Genomic DNA, 21,061 nt, shown 5'->3' on the forward strand with positions numbered 1-21,061 from the left:
AGCTTCCCTGGATTTGACACAGTTTCACCCTTGTGTTGTTGACATACATCACATTGTGCCACATATTCAGCAATAATTTTTTTCATTCCTCTCCAATAAAAATTTTGCTTCACTCTTTTGTAGGTTCTTATGAATCCAGAGTGCCCTGCTGAAGGTATAGAGTGCATTTCATGCAAGATGATTGCGATGCATGGGGAGTCAAGTATAAGCACAATGCGACCTTTGTAGCGTAAATCCCTGGAATCCCAAGTGTAGTGGGCTATTGCACTTGGATCCTCCTCCAATTTTTTTATGATCTTGCTAATCTCTGGATCCTTCTTCCATTCTTCCCTAATGTCCTCGAGGAGACCGATGGTAGGAAGGGAGATGGCTGAAACCTTAGCTTGTTCAGGTAGCCGTGAGAGTGCATCTGCAACAACGTTTTCTTTCCCCTTTTTGTAAATAATTTCATAATCAAATCCAAGAAGTTTGGTTACCCATTTTTGCTGCTCAGGGGATGATATCTTTTGCTCCAAAAAGTACTTGAGGCTTTTATGGTCAGTTTTAATTTGAAATCGCTGGCCGATCAGGTACGGTCTCCACCTCGTTACTCCGTGTACAATGGCAAGCATCTCCTTATCATATACTGACATGTTTTAATGGGAGGGAGATAATGCCTTGCTAGTGTATGCGAGTGGTCGACCATTTTGCATGAGAACGGCTCCAATTCCGACTCCAGATGCGTCGGCCTCAATGATGAAGGGTCTATTGAAATATGGTAGCGCAAGCACCGGCGTCGTTGTCATGGCTGCTTTAAGTTTGTCGAAGGCAACAGAGGCTTTGTCCGACCATTGGAAAGCATCTTTTTTCAGTAAAGAAGTGAGTGGTGCACTGATCTTCCCATAGTCCTTAACAAATTTTCGGTAGTAGCCCGTTAGTCCAAGGAACCCCCACAGTAATTTCACGTTTGTAGGTTTCGGCCAGCCTTGCATTGCCTCAATTTTTGTTGGGTCTACCGCCACTCCTTCTTCTGATATTATATGCCCAAGGTACTCTACTTTTTGTTGGAGAAAACTGCACTTTGGTTGCTTAACAAAAAGAGTATTCTCCCGAAGGATCGTCAAAACAATCCGTAAATGCTGAAAGTGAGTCTCAAGAGAAGGGCTGTAAACGAGAATATCATCGAAAAATACCAGCACAAATTTACGAAGAAAGCTCCGAAATATATCATTCAAGAGACTTTGAAAGATTGAAGGAGCATTAGTGAGTCCAAAAGGCATTACCAAGAATTCATAATGGCCATCATGTGTGCGAAATGCAGTTTTTGGAATGTCATCATTACATACCCGAATTTGGTGGTAACCGGATCGGAGGTCCAACTTCGTGAAGACTCGAGCTCCTTTCAATTCATCAAGAAGTTCATCCACCACTGGTATTGGGTATTTGTCCTTGACGGTGATGCCATTTAAAGCTCGGTAGTCGATGCACATCCGCCAAGTTCCGTCCTTCTTGCGTACAAGTAGCACCGGTGACGAATATGGGCTGCAACTTGGTCGAATCACCCCTGTTTCAAGCATCTCCTTTACGATCTTTTCAATTTCATCTTTTTGGAGGTGAGGATATTGGTATGGTCGAGTGTTCGCTGGTGGCTTGCCCGGAAGGATTGGAATTCGATGGTCATGTTGCCGAGAAGGAGGAAGACCGCGCGGTTCAGCAAATATGTCGGCAAATTCAGTAAGTAATTGGGCAAGATTTTGATCTTCAAATTCTATTTTCTTCCCCTCTGGTTGCTGTTGGAGGTGCATCGAAAAGGCACCATTTACCTTGTGTAAAACTTTCTCCATTCGTTGGGTCGAAATAGTGGTAACGTTGCTTCCGCGCTTCCCGCGTAGGATGATCTGCTTGCCCTTACAGTAGAATTTCATAATTAATTTAGAAAAGTTCCAAGAGACATCACCTAGTGTAGTCAGCCATTCTATACCAAGCATTGCCTCATAGTCATCGATTGGTAGGAGGAAGAAATCGGTGATAATTTCTTGGTCTTGCAGTAATAGTTTCACCTGCGGGCATCTTTGGTCGCACTTTAGGATTCTACCGTTGGCAACCTTTACATCGAACTTGCTGCAACCTTCAATATGCAGTGCCATCCGAGCAGCAACCTTACTATTCAGGAAGTTATTAGTGCTACCCGTGTCGATGAGAATAGTGATCGGCTGTTGTTTGAGAAGGCCTCCAACTTTCATCGTTTGCGGATTTGAATAGCCGGCTAGTGCGTGTACCGTAATGTCGGTCGGCTGTGGCTCTTCTTCCATATCTTCTTCTTCATGTTCAAGGCTCTCTTCTAGATGTTCAATGACCTCTTCTTCTACTGGTTCAATCATAAGAAGTCTACCTTTTTTACAGCGATGCTCGCGGCTCCACGGCTCGTCGCAATGCCAACATAACCCCTTCGCAGATCGCTCCCGAAGTTCTTCTCTTGTTAACCTTTTCGGTGCAGGGACTCGGTTGATAGTAGGGGGGGCTGAGGGCTTTAGTATTGTAGGTCGTGGAGTGATCCTTGTCCTCCGGGCTTCATGGTTCAATCGCTCCTCTTGAAGTCGTGCGAAAGAGATGGCTGCCATAAGCGTGTATGGTTGTCGCGCCTTAAATTCTCCCCGGATCTCCGACTTTAAGCCCTCAATAAAAGTCCCCAATAACTGTTTTTCAGACCAATCACGAGTTTGATTAGATAACCTTTCAAACCTAGTTTGGTACTCCTGAATGGTAGAGGTTTGTCGGATCTTTGCTAGTTGTCCGTCAATGTTCTCGTAATAAGTTGGTCTGAAGCGAATCAGTAGTCCTTCTTTGAATTGTCGCCATGAAAGGGCTCCATAAATGTGTTCAAACCAGTCAAACCATTGTATGGCATCCCCTTCAAGATGTATAGCTGCAATTTCCACCATTGATGCATCCGCAGTTTTATGGTACCGAAAATATCGCTCAGCGCGCGAGATCCAACCAATTGGGTCTCCTTCTTCCCATCTAGGGAAGTCCACTCTCATGCGCGAATAGTTGGGGTCGGTCATAGAGCCTCCCCTCTCTTGGAAGTCATCTCTTTGGGCATGATGTGATTGGTTAGAGCTCTCTCCTTGATGTGATTTCTTCGGGCTTGGTGGTCGGCCCAAACTGAATTCGGTAAGGAGAGTCCGAATCTTATCCTCCATTCGTGCCTCAAAGGCTTCAAATTTAGCATTGATTGCCTCCTCAGATGCCATAGTATATGACTCCAAATATATGATGTTAAGATCTCTCTTTTGTTGACGAGTTAAAAGCATGTATAGGTTAGAAATCAGTGAAAGTTTGCTGCAGAATTGTGTTGTCTTGTAAGAGCAGAATTATCGTCGAAGAAACAGCGGTTTCTCGACGAAATCTCCACAAAAAATTTGAGAGATTTGAGGAGAGAGTTGACAGCAATATCTCAGTTTATATGATAGCAAGGATGTCCATCAAGAAAATTTCGATAGTAACAGCAAGAAAATTGGTGTAAGTTGCGATAGCAGAATTCTCGTCGAAAAATTTCAGCAACTTACGATGAAAATTTGCAGCAATAAAGGAACGAATTTTTTTTTTTTTTTTTTTTGGATTTTCGGATAGGAATAAATAAATTGTAGCAGCAGTAAGGTTGGAAACCAGAACCTGTTGCAATTCACGGGAAGATCAAAGGTTGATCTGGGGTGGTGGAGATGATGGTGGAATTGGGCGACGATCTTTTAAGCAATTGTGGGAATTGCTTTGGATGGTTGTGGAGGGTTGATGGATGGCTGTGGAAGGGCAGCGAGACGCCAAGAACGCTGCTCTGATACCAGGTGTTAGAACCCTTGCAGATTCTAAACTTGGGGTTGATCTCTTTAGGGGATCGGCCTCCTTGGAACTCTATAGGGGTTCCTCCCTCCAAGTTGCGGCTCAAAGGCTACAGAAAAGATTCATCTATTGCTTAAGAAAAGAGAAGGAATACATGGCTATTTATAGGGCTTCTAAACCCTACCTCCTAATAGGACTCCTACTTAAGACTCTTACTTCTAACCAACTCCTAATATGACTCATACTCAAGACTCCTATTCCCTAACAACTCCTAATTCTTCTCTAAGAAAAAACCTCCTAACAGAATGTCCCTTTCAATTAGGACTCTCCTAGTTAGAGTCCTAACAGAGTGTCCCTCTCAATTAGGACTCTCCTAGCTAGAGTCCTAACAGAATGTCCCTCTCAATTAGGACTCTCCTAGCTAGAGTCCTAACAAATCAAAACGTAAATGTAAACTGCAAAGAAACTCATTCGTAAAAGCGCAAAAGACAGTTTGCAGTTACAAAACGTAATCATAAACTGTAATGTATGAAAACACCGATTTACGTCTGAATGCAGATTCGGAAAGATCAGCACTTAGAAACTTGTTCGTAAAGGCGCAGAGAGCAGTAGCTATGTAGGAGGTTTGCAGTAATGATAAAGTGCTCAAAATACACGTAAACCAAAGATTTAGAGTGGTTCGGTCAGTCTTGACCTACTCCACTTTTGGCTTCCTCCACCGACGAGGTCACCGACGTCAACTAGAGACCTTCCTTCAATAGGCGAAGGCCAACCACCCTCTTACAGATTCACTCCTTTTGGCGGGCTTAGGAGACAACCCTTACAGAAGTTTTCTCTCCTCTCTTTACAACTCAAACTTGAAGAATAGAAAGAGGAGAACTAGCAGTTTTGAGCTCTAAGAAACACAGAAAGATAGCAAGATTTCGAGTGTGTGTTATGTGCTTTCAGTGCTGAATGGGTGGGGTATTTATAGGCCCCAACCCAGTTCAAATTTGGAGCTCAAAACGATCAAATCCCGGAATTCCGGGATCAGGCAGTTGCACCTCCTAACTGGAGAGGTTGCACCGCCTAGCAGAGCTCGAAGACTGAGTCTAGGCGGTGCCACCTCTTGACTGAGGCGGTTGCACCTCTCTACCAGAGCTCGAAGACCGAGCTCAGGCGGTGCCACCTCTCTGTCAGGGAGGTTGCACCGCCCAGTCTATGAGCTCAGGCGGTGCCACCTCCTGGCTGGGGAGGTTGCACCGCCCAATCTCGCTGGGAGGCTTAGCCCAGGCGGTGCCACCTCCTGGCCTAGGCGGTTGCACCTCCTGGTGCAATCAGGGTCCGAATAGTTAGCTCCATTCGGCCCAATTTTAGTCTTTCAGGGGCCCAATTGCCCCAAGATTAAGCTAATGGGATCACCTCCCATTTTCTAACTTAATCAACGTGCTAACTATGATTAGATCTAAGACAATTTCTGCAGCTTTGCTTCGGTGCGTCAATCGCTTCTTCCGGCGAGTTTCCTACGTACTTCCGTCGATCATCCAATGAACCCTCGGTGATGCTCCTGCGGACTTTCGGCAAACTCCTGGACTTTGCGACGATCCACTTGGCGAGTTCCGACGAGCTTCTGGACTTCTCGGATCTGTTCTCGCAGAACCTCCGACGACCGTCCGAACTTCCGTCGAACTCTCGAACTCCCAATGTGATCATGAACTTGACTCCGGCACAACTCCTGCTGCTTGTCTAACTTTCATCGTAGTTAATCCTGCACACTCAAAATAAAAACTTCGATCGAGACAATTAATCCTAAGCAATTGACCAAGTTGTCTGGCATGTCATTGGTCCCTCGACGCTTCGTCCGATTCTTCGGCGCATCGTCCTTTCCTGCAGCCTATTGCCCAATCGGCCAGTTGACTCCGCAACTCCGATATCCTTGGCACAATACCCGCTCTTCTTGGCCCGATGCCCAAGTCCACGGTCCGAAGCCTTCTGTCGATACGTCAACCGATCCACCGGCCCGACGTCCAATCTTCTGACATGTTCCTCCGGCACAACATGATTTTCCTGCTTTAACTGTCTCATCCTAATCGAGGCATCCTACGTCACTCAAAATGCAGATTAAATCATAAACATATATCAAGTAGTTTCATCATCAAAATACGAGATTCAACACTCTTTAGGGGATCGGCCTCCTTGGAACTCTATAGGGGTTCCTCCCTCCAAGTTGCTGCTCAAAAGCTGCAGAAAAGATTCATATATTGCTTATGAAAAGAGAAAGAATACATGGCTATTTATAGGGCTTCTAAACCCTAACTCCTAATAGGACTCCTACTTAAGACTCTTACTTCTAACCAACTCCTAATATGACTCATACTCAAGACTCCTATTCCCTTACAACTCCTAATTCTTCTCTAAGAAAAAACCTCCTAACAGAATGTCCCTTTCAATTAGGACTCTCCTAGTTAGAGTCTTAACAGAGTGTCCCTCTCAATTAGGACTCTCCTAGCTAGAGTCCTAACAGAATGTCCCTCTCAATTAGGACTCTCCTAGCTAGAGTCCTAACATGCCACCGCCGACCTAGGCAGTGCCACCTCTGGCCAAGTAATCTAGGTCCGAATGGGGTAATCCATTCGGCCCAATTTGGGTCTTTCAAGGGCCCAATTGCCCCAAGATTAAGTTAATGAGATCACCTCCCATTTCTAACTTAATAATCGTGCTAACTACGAATTTCTTAAGGCATTTACTGCAACTTGCTCTGGTGCGTCAATCGCTTCTTTCGGCGAGGTTTTGGCGAACTTCCGGTGAACATCCGACGAACCTTCGGCGATGCTCCAGCAGACATCCGGCAAACTCCTGGACTTGCGACGATCCACTTGACGAGTTCCAACGAGCTTTTTTGGCAAGCTCCTGGACTTCCCAGATTTGTTCTTGCAGAACCTCCGACGCCGTCCGGACTTCTGTCGAACTCTCGAACCCCCAACGTGATCATAGTCTTGACTCTAGCGCAACTCCTACTGCATGTCTTTCTTTCATCATAGTTATGTTAGGATCGGAGCGGCACTAAGAGGTGGGGGGGGTGAATTAGTGCAGCGGTAAAGTGTGATAAACTTTTTACGATTTAAACACTTTCGAAAACTTCGTACGATAAAAGTAACGTTTTCGTTTGAAACCGTTTCGATTGCGTTTTAACTTGAAGAGATAAGTAAGACGGAGACAAAGAAGTAGAGCATTAAAGTGCTCTTCCAGCGAGATCTGAGAAGGAAGAAGAGAAGTTCTCTGCACCGCCCCCTTTCATCTGCTTCTCATCGGGGAAAAGGGGCTCGGAGGCTGATTCCTTCCAGCGGTGGTGAGGGACGCTCTGCTCTTTCAAGATCGAGATCGGTTCTTGAAACTGAAACGGGAACAGAGTGGGAGAATTCTGTTCTTCGCAGAAAGGAATGGAACAGAGGAAAAATTTCAGTTCTTCTTTCAATGGGAAGGCTGAAATCGAACCTTTCTCTCCTGCTCTGCTCGGTGAAATAGAGTTCCTTACTTGGGTGGCAGTTGCATAAAGGAGAGTTCCTTCTTTAAAAAAAAAAAAAAAAAAAAAACGGCCGAGACATGGCAGCGATGGTCCCTGGGTCTGGTGACGGTGGCGAGAGGGTAGATTCGACGACGAGGCTCCCTTCTCAAGTTGCTCGTCCAATACCTTCTTTTCGGCGAGATGTTCCTTTGACGAAGCAGCATCAAAGTAGGTCGCGCTCTAGATCGCGACCTCCTGCTCTTATTTGCAATGAACCTTGGCCATGGACTAGCCTCTTCAAGGCTCCAATCAGAAGCCCGGACCTCAGTTTGGAATTCTTTGCTCCAGAAGTTCAGGCTGAAAAGAAGATTGCTGTGTATGAGATAGATGATTCCGCAGAGTTAATTGAGACATGGTCTATGGCGATTGTTGGTTATGTGGTAGGTCTCAAAACATCATATTTCCCACTATCGTCATTTATAAAAACTAGATGGGGAACATCGGCATTTGACCTTCATATGCTGGAGAACGGTTTCTTTGTTTGCAAGCTATACTCTGAAGAAGATTTGCAATGGGTCCTTGAAGGGTTCTGGACTATTCGTGGCCATCCAATGATTCTACGACGCTGGTCCCCTGATGTCCGTTTGGAGTTAGACAGTCTACAGTCTATTCCCTTATGGGTATCGTTTCAAGGTCTCCCTCTACATCTTTGGAGTCGACGTTTTATTGCAAAGTTATGCAGTACTTTGGGACAGCCACTCTATATTGATAAAGCAACAGCTGCGCAGACGAGATTAACATTTGACCGAGCATGTGTACTGGTTTCCTCTGACGAAGATCTCCCTAATGAGGTTTTTTATCGAGATCTTGAAGGGAACACTCGTAAGGTACATGTCTCATATTCTTGGAAGCCACAACGATGCAAGAGTTGCTTATCTTTTGGTCATACAAATGGAGCCTGTCAACAAACCCCGAAACCAATTAATAAGATCTACAGGCCACGTTAGATGCCTCAGCAACAAGGCGAACCTCCTCTAATGGTAGTAGAACCGGTGGTGACGCAGACGTGTGAGCATTTCGACTCACAGGGACAGCGCCATAGACAAGACAAATCAGGAACTTTATCTCTCCCTATTATGTCGGAGCTTTCCACAACAGCCCATGGTACTCATGGACAAGAGAAGCAGAAGTTGGAAACTTAATCTCTTACTATATTACTGGATCCATCCACAACAGGAATTCCAATATCCACTCAACATGCCAACCAAGACATTGTGACTCAACAAACTCAAGCACCAACAAACATCGCCAGCAAGGATATTCTGCCACAACAAACACAGGCCCCAACAAACCTTGTTAGTAAGGATATTCTGCCTCAACTATCTCAAGCATCAATAAATCATACTAACCAGGATATTGCGCCTCAACAATCAGACTACTTGACTCAAGGTATAAAGTTTAAAAATTTGATAGCTGTGGATGAAGTGGATAAATATAGAAATAAGGCCTTAAAAGGTAAAGATATTGTGCGGGAGGAAAATGCAAAACCTAAGGATAAGAAAAAGAATGGTACTATCCATTCAAAGTCGTAGAATGAATACCTTACTTTCTTTTTCTGATGAAGATAATTTGCTGGAATGTTCGTGGACTTAATAAGCCTGAAAAATGTTGGGAGCTGAATAGAATAATCAAGTCTGCCGCATGTGATATTGCTATTCTCGTAGAAACAAAAATTAAAAAATCGCTCATTCTTGCTCAAAAGAATTTAATATGGCCGGACGCAGAACTGTTTACCAATGACTCTAGTAAAACATTTGGTAGAATATGGGTCTTATGGCATCCTAACTCCATTAATGCTTGGTTTATTTCTGCTACCGATCAATTCATTCATCTTAAGGTGGAGGACAAAAAGAATGGCTGTCAATTCAATTTTATTGGTATATATGCTTCAAATAGTATGCAAGAAAGAAATACACTTTGGACCGATCTGACTAACATTGTAAATAACTGTCTTAATATGCCGTGGATTGTTCTTGGTGACTTTAATACTGTTCGATACACAAATGAAAAAGCTGGGGGTAGACAGCATTCTGAAAGTCAGCTTCAAAGATTTAATGATTATATAAACACTACCGCATTGACTGATATGAAATCTATGGGCAATTGGCTTTCCTGGAGTAATCAAGGCGATGGTAACAGAAAAATAATGGCTCGACTAGACAGATGTTTGATTAACCAAGAATGGTTAATAGTTTACCCTGATTCACTTCTTGAGTATGATGCACCATTATTTTCTGATCATTCCTTAATGTATATACACGCAGAGAAAGCAACACCTAGAGGCAAGAAACCATTTAGATTCTTTAATATGTGGAGTACTCATCCTCAGTTCCTTGATATTATCAGATCGGCTTGGAATATTAATATACATGGTTCGCCACTTTACATCTTATGCCAAAAGCTCAAAGTTTGCAAAGCGGCACTGAAGGAGTGGAATACAAACACCTTTGGAAATATTACCACTCGGGTTCAAATTTACAGAAAGGAACTAATGGTGATACAATATGAGCTTCAACTTCAGCCCCAAGATAAGAATCTTATCTACAAAGAGACAGAAGCCAGAAGTAACTTCATGCAAGCCTTAAAGCAGGAGGAAAGTTTTGCAAAGCAGAAGTCTCGACAACATTGGCTAACTCTAGGAGATTCCAATACTAAGTTTTTCTATGCATCCATTGCTACTCGAAGGGCCGTTAATCGCATCAGAAAATGTAAAGACAAATATGGTAATATTATTGAGAATTTAGATGAAGTTAAAGCATACACTGAGCGATTTTTTTATTCCTTACTCAATCAAGCGGTGCAACCTAATAACATTCATGTGGAGCCAACTAGAAAGCTTGATTCGGATGACATTTCAATCCTCAGTGCCCCAGTTACAGATGATGAAATTGTAAGAGTTGTCTTTAAGTCACCGAAGGATAAAAGCCCTGGTCCAGATGGATTTCCAACTGAATTTTACCAAACTACATGGTCTATTATTGGAAATGATGTGATTAAGGCATGCCAACATTTTTTCTCTTCAGGCCGTATTCTTAGAGAGATGAACTGCACTTTTATTTCTTTAATTCCCAAGAATGCAGGGGCTGATTCACTAGAAAACTATCGACCCATATCATTATGCAACTTTATTTACAATATCATCTCCAAAGTGTTGGCAGATAGAATGCAAAAGGTAATACACAAGATCATTAGTCCAAATCAGGCAGCTTTCATCAAAGGGAGAAGTATACATCATAATATTCTGCTTGCTAATGACTTGATAAAGGACCTACACTCAAATGCAAGAGGGACAAAAATATGTTTTAAAGCTGATTTACGGAAAGCCTTTGATTCAGTTAATAGGAGTTTTATCTATAAGATGCTCATCGATATGAACTTCCCACAGAAATGGGTAAATTGGATTCAAAGTTGCTTGGAAACTCCAAAGTTTTCGATACTTTTTAATGGCTCACCTATTGGTTTTTTTGGGAGCACGAATGGCATCCGACAAGGTGATCCACTTTCTCCATATCTCTTTACTATTGCAATGGAAGGACTTAGCTGTTTGTTGGAACAAGTAGTCTTGAATGGCGGTATTAAGGTACCAAATGCTGGTTCTATTCACATATGACACATAACATTTGTAGATGATTTACTTATATTTCTCCAGAATGATCCAACTTCAGTGAGGAACCTAGCTACTATTCTAAATGACTTTGGTATGGTTTCTGGCCTTCAGTTAAATCATGCAAAAAGTAAAGTCTATATGGGTCCTTACATTGAGGACAAGGACTTTATACACACACTCTGGGGGTTAATGAGGGAAGTCTGCCAGTTCCTTATTTGGGTCTCCCACTCATATCCACTGGCATTCATAAAACCCACTGTCAACCTATCCTGCAAAAAATAAAGAATAAAATTTCTTCCTGGAAAAATAGGCTTCTATCAAAAGCAGGACGACGAGAGTGGAATAAAGCATGTTTGGTACAACAATTGTGGGACCTTTTGCAAAACAAATGTTCCTTATGGTCACAATGGGTTTCTGCTAGGTACCTTTCGAAGGAATCGATTTGGGAAATTTCAACAAGAACATACCACTCTGCAGCTTGGAAAGGAATTTTAAAGGCAAGGAATTGGATAATCAAACACATTTCTTATGCAATCTCTACTGGAACTAATACTAATATGTGGTATGATCCTTGGGTGAATGGGAAAAGTATATTTCAATTATATGGTGACAGAATACGAAAAGATCTTGGGGCTCCCAAAGATTGGAAGGTTTCCGAGTTCATTGCTAATGGTACCTGGTGTCTCCCTACTCCTATTTCTCCTAAAATGTTATCACTTTGGCCGACTATCACAGCTATTCCAATCAGGAACAACCCTTCAGATGTACTTATTTGGCTTCATGACAATGGTAAATTTAGTGCCACATCCGTATGGAATCAAATTAGGCAAAGAAATAACAAGTGGCTCTCAAGCAGTTGGACATGGGATCGATCGGGATCACAGAGACATTCCTTATGTACATGGCAGGCCCTTCTGAATAAACTACCTACAATAGATAATATTAAGAGAAGAGGTATCTATCATGTTAACTGATGCTCCCTTTGTTTGCAACAAGAAGAAACTATTGACCACCTCTATTTTGCTTGTGAATATACTAAATGGATATGGAAGGAGATTCTCCAGCGATTTGAACTCAATAGGCTGCCACAACCAAACTTGTATCAAGAATTAGGCGACCTCATACAAAGTTTCTCAAGAAAAGGACCTCTTACACAATTGGTAAAGGTTACTTTCAGATGTGCTATTTGGTGGATGTGGAAGGAGAGATGTAGCAGAATCTTTGAATGTCAACACACAAACAATGCTCAGCTGTTGACAGAGATTATTAGAGACTCAAGATCATGCATGGAGCATAATCTCAAAATGAAGCACTTTACACGAAGAGAAAGAGATATTTTTATCAAATTCAATTTTACTATTAGCTAAAGATCTTGGCAACGATGTTAAATGCTGTAACCAATGGTAGTCTTGGCACATCTTAACATGCTCGTTACAGTTAGGAGTTAAAGTCTACAACATGTGTAGTCATAACTACCACATGTGTACTCAATGAGTTACCTGACTTTGTCTATGACTTGTATAGACAAAGCTATTTGTAGAAACGTTACACATAATCAATTTACTTTTACTTACCAAAAAAAAAAAAAGGTTTTGCATAAAGCATGCAGCGACTTTTTGGTACAACTTGAGCAACAAACTAAGGGAGAGCCAACAAAATTTGAAGATCCAAATCTACTTCCTTTGCTTGTTGAATTTTCGGATATATTTGACGAACCGCGCAACCTACCTCTTACCAGTCGGCATGATCATTGTATAATGATTCTTCCTGGCAAATCTCCAGCAAATACTCAGCCATATCAATATCCACATCTCTAGAAGGATGAAATAGAAAGGATTGTAAAAGAGATGCTCAAAACAGGAGTTATTCGGCCAAGTTGCAGCCCCTACTCTTTACCGGTGCTCCTCATACGAAAGAAGGATGGAATATGGCGATTATGTGTTGATTACCGAGCTCTCAATGGCATAACCATCAAGGATAAATACCCTTTTCCAGTAGTAGATGAGTTGCTAAGGGAGCACAAATCTTCACAAAGCTGGACCTTTAATCCGGGTATCATCAAATACGAGTATTCGAAGAAGACATATCGAAAACCACCTTTTGAATACACAACAACCACTATGAATTTTTGCTTTCTTCATAAGAAGGTGGAATATCTTGGGCATATCATATCAGAGGAAGGTGTGGCAGTAGACCCCTTCAAAATTGGTGCAATGCAAAACTGGCTAACCCCGTGGAATATAAAATTGCTACATGGCTTTCTGGGTTTAACAGGCTACTACTGCAAGTTCGTGAAAAATTATGGAGAGATCAGTGCACCACTTACTTCCTTACTGAAAAAAGATGTCTTCCAATGGTCGGACAGAGCCTCCGCTGCCTTCGACAAACTTAAGGCAGCCATGACGACGACGCCGGTGCTAACACTACCAGATTTCAATCGACCCTTCATTATTGAGACCGACGCATCTGGAGTCAGAATTGGAGCCATTCTTATGCAAGATGGTCAACCACTCACATACACTAGCAAGGCATTATCTCCCTCCCATCAAAATAAGTCAACATATGATAAGGAGATGCTTGCCATTGTGCGCGCAGCAACGAGGTGGAGACCCTACTTGATTGGTCGACGATTTCAAATTAAAACCGACCATAAAAGCCTCAAGTACTTTTTGGAGCGAAAGATATCATCCCTTGAGCAGCAAAAATGGGTAACAAAACTTCTTGAATTTGATTATGAAATAACTTGCAAAAAGGGGAAAGAAAATGTTCTTGCAGATGCGCTTTCGTAGCTACCCGAGCATGTTGAAGTTTCGGTCGTTTCACTTCCGACCAGTGACTTCCTTGAGGATATTAAGATGGAATGGCAGGAAGATTCAGAGACTAGTAAGATTATAAAAAAATTGGAGGAAGCACCAAGCCCCTTGGCTCATTACAATTGGGACTCAAAAGAATTATGCTATAAGGGACGCATTGTGCTTGTGATAAATTCTACTTGCATCTTCAAGAGTAGATTTTGGACAAAGTTATTCCATATGTAGGGTACTAAATTGAAAAGGAGTGCGACATATCACCCACAAATCGACGGCCAGATAGAAGTTGTAAATAGGTGCTTGGAGACAGCCCAAAGCCACCCACCAAATATGACTACCCAAAGAGAACTCCAGACCCAGCCAAGCGCCATTATTGATCGACGGATCGTGACTCGACGACGACGACCCACTAATGAAGTGCTAATACAGTGGGCGAACCTACAAATAGAAGATGCCACTTGGGAGAACTATGACGACTTGAAGATCAAATTCCCAGAATTCATGAATCATCAGCCTCGAGGACAAGGCTGATTTGAAGAGGGGGCAGGTCTGTTAGGACTCTAGCATGGAGAATCCTAATTGAGAGGGACATTCATGTAAAACTGTTAGGACTAGCTAGGAGAGTCCTAATTGAGAGGGACATTCTGTTAGGACTCTAGCTAGGAGAGTCCTAATTGAAAGGGGCATTCATGTAGGAGGTTGTTTCTTAGAGAAGAATTAGGAGTTATAAAGGAATAGGAGTTGTAAAGAAATATGAGTCTTAAGTAGGAGTCCTATTAGGAGTTGGTTAGAAGTAGGTGTCTTGAGTAGGAGTCCTATAAGGAGTTAGGGTTTAGAAGCCCTATAAATAGTCATGTATTCCTCCTCTTTTCATAAGCAATAGATGAATCTTTTCTGCAGCCTTTGAGCAGCAACTTGGAGGGAGGAATCCCTATAGAGTTCCAAGGAGGCCGATCCCCTAAAGAGATCAACCCCAAGTTTAGAATCTGCAAGGGTTCTAACAGCATCCTGCGTCACTCAAAACATAGATCAATTCATAAACACTTATCAATTGGTTTCATCATCAAAATTCGAGATTCAACAATCTCTCCCTTTTTTATGATGATAACTAATTGATGATGGAGTTTAAACAAACTCCCCCTATCAATATGTCATATTCATAGAGACTCTTGGATTCAAAAATCCAAGCAACATGTTATTATAAACTTAAGCATAACATCATATTTCTCCCCCTTTGTCATCAACAAAAAGGAGAAGTACAACTAGCAAGTGTTTTTAGACATCCAAGTTCAAATCATTACATAATAAATCTCAAGTTTTAAAATCATTGCAAGCTAGCAAAAATTTAGAGTTTTACATCATGTAAGCTAGCAATATTTAAGATGTTCAAGAAGGCAACTTTTGCTTCTTGAAATATGCAAGTTAGCAATCTTTGCTTCTCTTTTGAGATGAGCAAGCTAACATATTTTTGCATCTTCTTGACTTGTGTAAGCTAACAAGTTTGCCTCTTTTCATGATGTGCACACTAGAAATTCTTTCTCCTCCTTTGTCATTGGCAAAAAGAGTGGAATAACAAAGCAATGGTGTAATTCATCAATTTTCAAATTATGACAAAAATAAAATGTCATTCTTATTTCAATATGTCATAATTGAGATAAACCTTGCATTTAAAGCATGTTTGGTACAACAATTGTGGGACCTTTTGCAAAACAAATGTTCCTTATGGTCACAATGGGTTTCTGCTAGGTACCTTTCGAAGGAATCGATTTGGGAAATTTCAACAAGAACATACCACTCTGCAGCTTGGAAAGGAATTTTAAAGGCAAGGAATTGGATAATCAAACACATTTCTTATACAATCTCTACTGGAACTAATACTAATATGTGGTACGATCCTTGGGTGAATGGGAAAAGTATATTTCAATTATATGGTGACAGAATACGAAAAGATCTTGGGGCTCCCAAAGATTGGAAGGTTTCCGAGTTCATTGCTAATGATACCTGGTGTCTCCCTACTCCTATTTCTCCTGAAATGTTATCACTTTGGCCGACTATCACAGCTATTCCAATCAGGAACAACCCTTCAGATGTACTTATTTGGCTTCATGACAATGGTAAATTTAGTGCCACATCCGCATGGAATCAAATTAGGCAAAGAAATAACAAGTGGCTCTCAAGCAGTTGGACATGGGATCGACCGGGATCACAGAGACATTCCTTATGTACATGGCAGGCCCTTCTGAATAAACTACCTACAATAGATAATATTAAGAGAAGAGGTATCTATCATGTTAACCGATGCTCCCTTTGTTTGCAATAAGAAGAAACTATTGACCACCTCTATTTTGCTTGTGAATATACTAAATGGATATGGAAGGAGATTCTCCAGCGATTTGAACTCAATAGGCTGCCGCAACCAAACTTGCATCAAGAATTAGGCGACCTCATACAAAGTTTCTCAAGAAAAGGACCTCTTACACAATTGGCAAAGGTTACTTTCAGATGTGCTATTTGGTGAATGTGGAAAGAGAGATGTAGTAGAATTTTTGAATGTCAACACACAAACAATGCTCAGCTCTTGACAGAGATTATTAGAGACTCAAGATCATGCATGGTGCATAATCTCAAAATGGAGCACTTTACACGAAGAGAAAGAGATATTTTTATCAAATTCAATTTTACTATTAGCTAAAGATCTTGGCAACGATGTTAAATGCTGTAACCAATGGTAGTCTTGGCACATCTTAACATGCTCGTTACAGTTAGGAGTTAAAGTCTACAACATGTGTAGTCATAACTACCACATGTGTACTCAATGAGTTACCTGACTTTGTCTATGACCTGTATAGACAAAGCTATTTGTAGAAACGTTACACATAATCAATTTACTTTTACTTACCAAAAAAAAAAAGTAATGTAATTGACAATAAGTAAATGCAAATCAGAAATCACGCCGATTTTACAGTGGTTCGGTCAAATGACCTACATCCACTTGCGAGGCCCCTCTTCGATGAGGCTCCCACCTTCCACTTGCAAATCTCTTGAAATGGAAGGGCAAATACCCCTCTTACAACCTTTTATAAGCGGTTCACTCTCTTACAGATTTTTAGCAAGAAAGAAGGAGGTGAACACTAGCAAATTGAAAACAAGACTAGCAAAGACTTTTCTAAGACCTTTCTCTCAAACAATTGCTGTTCAAAAAGTTGTATTCTCAGCTGAGACTTGAGGGGTATTTATAGGCCTCAAGAGGATTTAAATTTGGGCTCCAAAAATTTAAATTCTCTTATGTTCCCGATACTGGCAATGCCACCGCCCAGCCCAGGAGGTGTCACTGCCCAGCTCTCGGGTGCTGGGCGGTGCTACCGCCCAGCCAGGTGGTGCCACCGCCTGGCTCTCCGATTCACTGGTTTGGCTTAATTTTAGCCCAAACCAAATCTGACTTTGGGCCCAGTTGGCCCCTAACCAGGATATAGGATTATCTTTTTTTTTGGTAAGTAAAAGTAAATTGATTATGTGTAAAGTTTCTACAAATAGCTTTATCTATACAAGTCATAGACAAAGCCAAGTAACTCATAGAGTGCGAATGCGCTAGTTATGACTACACATGCTGTAGACTATAACTACCTGTGGGTATATTATTTGGCATCATTCCCAAGATCTTTAGCTAATAGCAAAATTAAATTTGATAAAAATATCTTTTTCTCTTCGGGTGAAGTGCTCGGTTTTGAGATCATGCTCCATACAGGATCTTGAGTCTCTAATAATCTCTTTCAAGAGCTGAGCATTGTTTGTGTGTTGACATTCAAAGATTCTATTACATCTCTCCTTCCACATCCACCAAATAGCGCATCTGAAAGTAACCTTTGCCAGTTGTGTAAGTGGCCCTTTTCTTGAGAAACATTGCATAAGGTCGCCTAGTTCTTGTTGCAAGTTTGGTTGCGGCAGTCTATTGAGTTCAAATCGCTGGCGAATCTCCTTCCATATCCATTTTGTATAAACACAAGCAAAATAGAGGTGGTCAACAGTTTCTTCTTGTTGCAAACAAAGGGAGCATCGGTTAACATGATAGATACCTCTTCTTTTCATATTGTCTATTGTAGGTAGTTTATTGAGAAGGGCCTGCCATGTACATAAGGAGTGTCTTTGTGATCCCGGTCGATCCCATGTCCAACTGCTTGGGACCCACTTGTTATTTCTTTGCCTAATTTGATTCCATGCGGATGTGGCACTAAATTTGCCATTGTCATGAGGCCAAATAAGTATATCTGAAGAGTTGTTCCTGATTAGAATAGCTATGATAGTCGGCCAAAGTGATAACATTTCGGGAGAAATAGGATTAGGGAGACACCAGGTACCGTTAGCAATGAACTCGGAAACCTTCCAATCTTTGGGAGCCCCAAGATCTTTTCGTATTCTGTCGCCATATAATTGAAATATACTCTTTCCATTCACCCAAGGATCGTACCACATATTAGTACTAGTTCCAGAAGAGATTGCATAAGAAATGTGTTTGATTAGCCAATTCCTTGCCTTTAAAATTATAAGTGAACTACATAACAAAAAAAACATCCTAAGCATGTTTTCAACCGCGAACGTCGAGTCTTGTTCCGGCGAGCTTTCCAATGAACTTCTTCCGACGGACTCCCTGCAAGCTCCCGATCTTGTGATGACTTTAACGAGTAGCCGAGCCTTCTCGGTGATCTCCGTGAACCTCCGACGATCTCTTCGGCGAACTTCCAAAAATTCCGATAGGTTCCCGATTTCTTCTCGATTGGTTCCGGCAGCATCTTCGACGATTCTTCGGACTCTTAAACGTCCATCGATCTTGACTCTGGTATTCTTGCTTTGTGTTTTCTAGTTATCATAGTTAATCCTGCACACTTAACTCAATAATATGGATTAGATCAATTAACCCATCAATTGATTTTATCATCAAAATCCGAGATTCAACAATCTCCCCCTTTTTGATGATGACAATCAATTGATGACGGAGTTAAACATAACTCCCCCTATCTATATGCCATATTATGAGAAGATGAAAACACTTGAATTCCATCCATAGAATTCAAGCATAAACCAATAAGTTCTAACCGTAGAACTTATTGTTATTCTCATTAAGCAATAGTAAATACAAAACTTCGATGAAAATCATTTTGAAGTAAAATGATAAGAGACAATTTTTACTACGATAAGAGATAAAGATTTTCAACATGAATTTCATGATATAAATGTAAGGCAAGCTTTCAATATGATCAATCAATCTTGCGATATTTTCAAGGATTTTGCAAGGCATTTTGCAAGGCATATAAGACATCCATATCACACATGCTTTTGAAATTCATATCAGTCATGCTATCAAAATGGTACAAGTCATCACTTTTCTCCCCCTTTGTTATCAACAAAAAAGGGAATGAGACTTGAAGAATATAACTTGTGATTATAATATCAGGAATTCAGCATTGATCATACGAAAATCCATCATCCAAAATTAAGTATTCTCAAATATTTACGCAGAGTTCACCTAAAGGAAAATTCAGCATTCATCCATTTTATCAAATCTCTTCTTTCTATAAATAACACAAATTGTAGGTGTGCAAGGAAGAGAATGTGATTAAAAAATATCAAGTAGTAACTCCAATAGGTCAAGATCATAATTTGAATACAAACTCATTTAAATTTACATCGTCAACTTGAAACTCATAATCAAGCCATCAAAATCAATTTCGAGATTCATAAAATATCATAAAATCATTAATCTTGATCAGATGGGAGTGGTGTTTGACTCAAGATAGGATAAGATAATTTAACATGTCATTTAGAATCGAAAGAGAAGGATCAGATTCATCGAGGAACAGAGAGAGGATGAAAAACTTTACGAAAAATCCATTCAAACAAGTTTATTTTTAGGGACAATTTAACATACCTAATTCCCTTCTAATGAATTCAAATTGGTCTTTGTTCAAAGCTTTTGTAAATATATCTGCTAATTGATGCTTTGTGTCAATGAATTCTAGAACAACATCATTGTTAAGGACATGATCGCGATGAAATGATGCCTAACGTCGATGTGCTTAGTTCTAGAGTACTGAATTGGATTTTTAGTAAGACATATGACACTAGTATTATCACATTTTATGAAAATATTTTTAAAGTGAATTCCATAGTCTTCTAATGTATTTTTCATCCAAATAACTTGTGCACAACATGCACTTGCAGCAATGTATTCGGCTTTCGCCGTAGATAGTGCAACTGAATTTTGTTTCTTGGAAGTCCAAGAAACAAGTGCATGTCCTAAAAATTGGCATGTTCCGGATGTACTTTTTCTATCTATCCTGCATCCGCTAAAATCGGCATCTGCATAAGCTATTAGATCGAATTTTTCAGATTTTGGATACCATAATCCTAAATTTGGAGTTCCTTTAAGATACCTAAATATTCTTTTAACACTCTTAAGATGAGATAATTTAGGATTAGATTGAAACCTAGCGCAAAGTCCTACACTAAACATAATATCTGGTCTAGTCGCGGTGAGGTAGAGTAGACTACCTATCATTCCCCTATATGTTTTTTGATCGAAATTTCCACTATTTTCATCCATATCTAACTTAGTCGCAGTACTCATAGGGGTGTTTATTGCTTTTGAATTATCCATGTTAAATCGTTTTAACAATTCTAATGTATATTTGGATTGGTTAAGAAATATACCATCACTAAGTTGTTTGATTTGTAATCCTAAAAAGAAAGTTAATTCACCCATTAAACTCATTTCAAATTCTTGACTCAAACATTTGGCAAATGATTCACATAGTGATTCATCCGAAGAGCCAAAAATAATATCGTCAACATAAATTTGCACAATAAGAAAATTATTTTCAAAATGTTTAATAAACAATGTAGTATCAACCTTGCCTTTGGTAAAATTATTTAAAATAAGAAAGGAACTAAGCCTTTCATACCAAGCTCTAGGAGCTTGTTTCAAGCCATAGAGAGCTTTAGTCAATTTGAATACATGATTAGGAAGAAGAGAATTTTCAAATCCGGGAGGTTGTTCGACATATACTTCTTCGGAAATAAAACTATTCAAGAAAGCACTTTTGACATCCATTTGAAATAGTTTAAAATTATTACTACTAGCATAGGCAAGGAGCATCCTTATGGCTTCTAATCGAGCCATGGGAGCGAAGGTTTCTTCGTAATCAATACCTTCTTCTTGGTTGAAACCTTTGGCCACTAATCTAACCTTGTTTCTAACCACGATACCATTTTCGTCTTGCTTGTTTC

The sequence above is a fragment of the Musa acuminata genome, chromosome BXJ3-8 (genome assembly GCF_036884655.1).
Source record: "Musa acuminata AAA Group cultivar baxijiao chromosome BXJ3-8, Cavendish_Baxijiao_AAA, whole genome shotgun sequence".
NCBI lineage: Eukaryota > Viridiplantae > Streptophyta > Magnoliopsida > Zingiberales > Musaceae > Musa > Musa acuminata.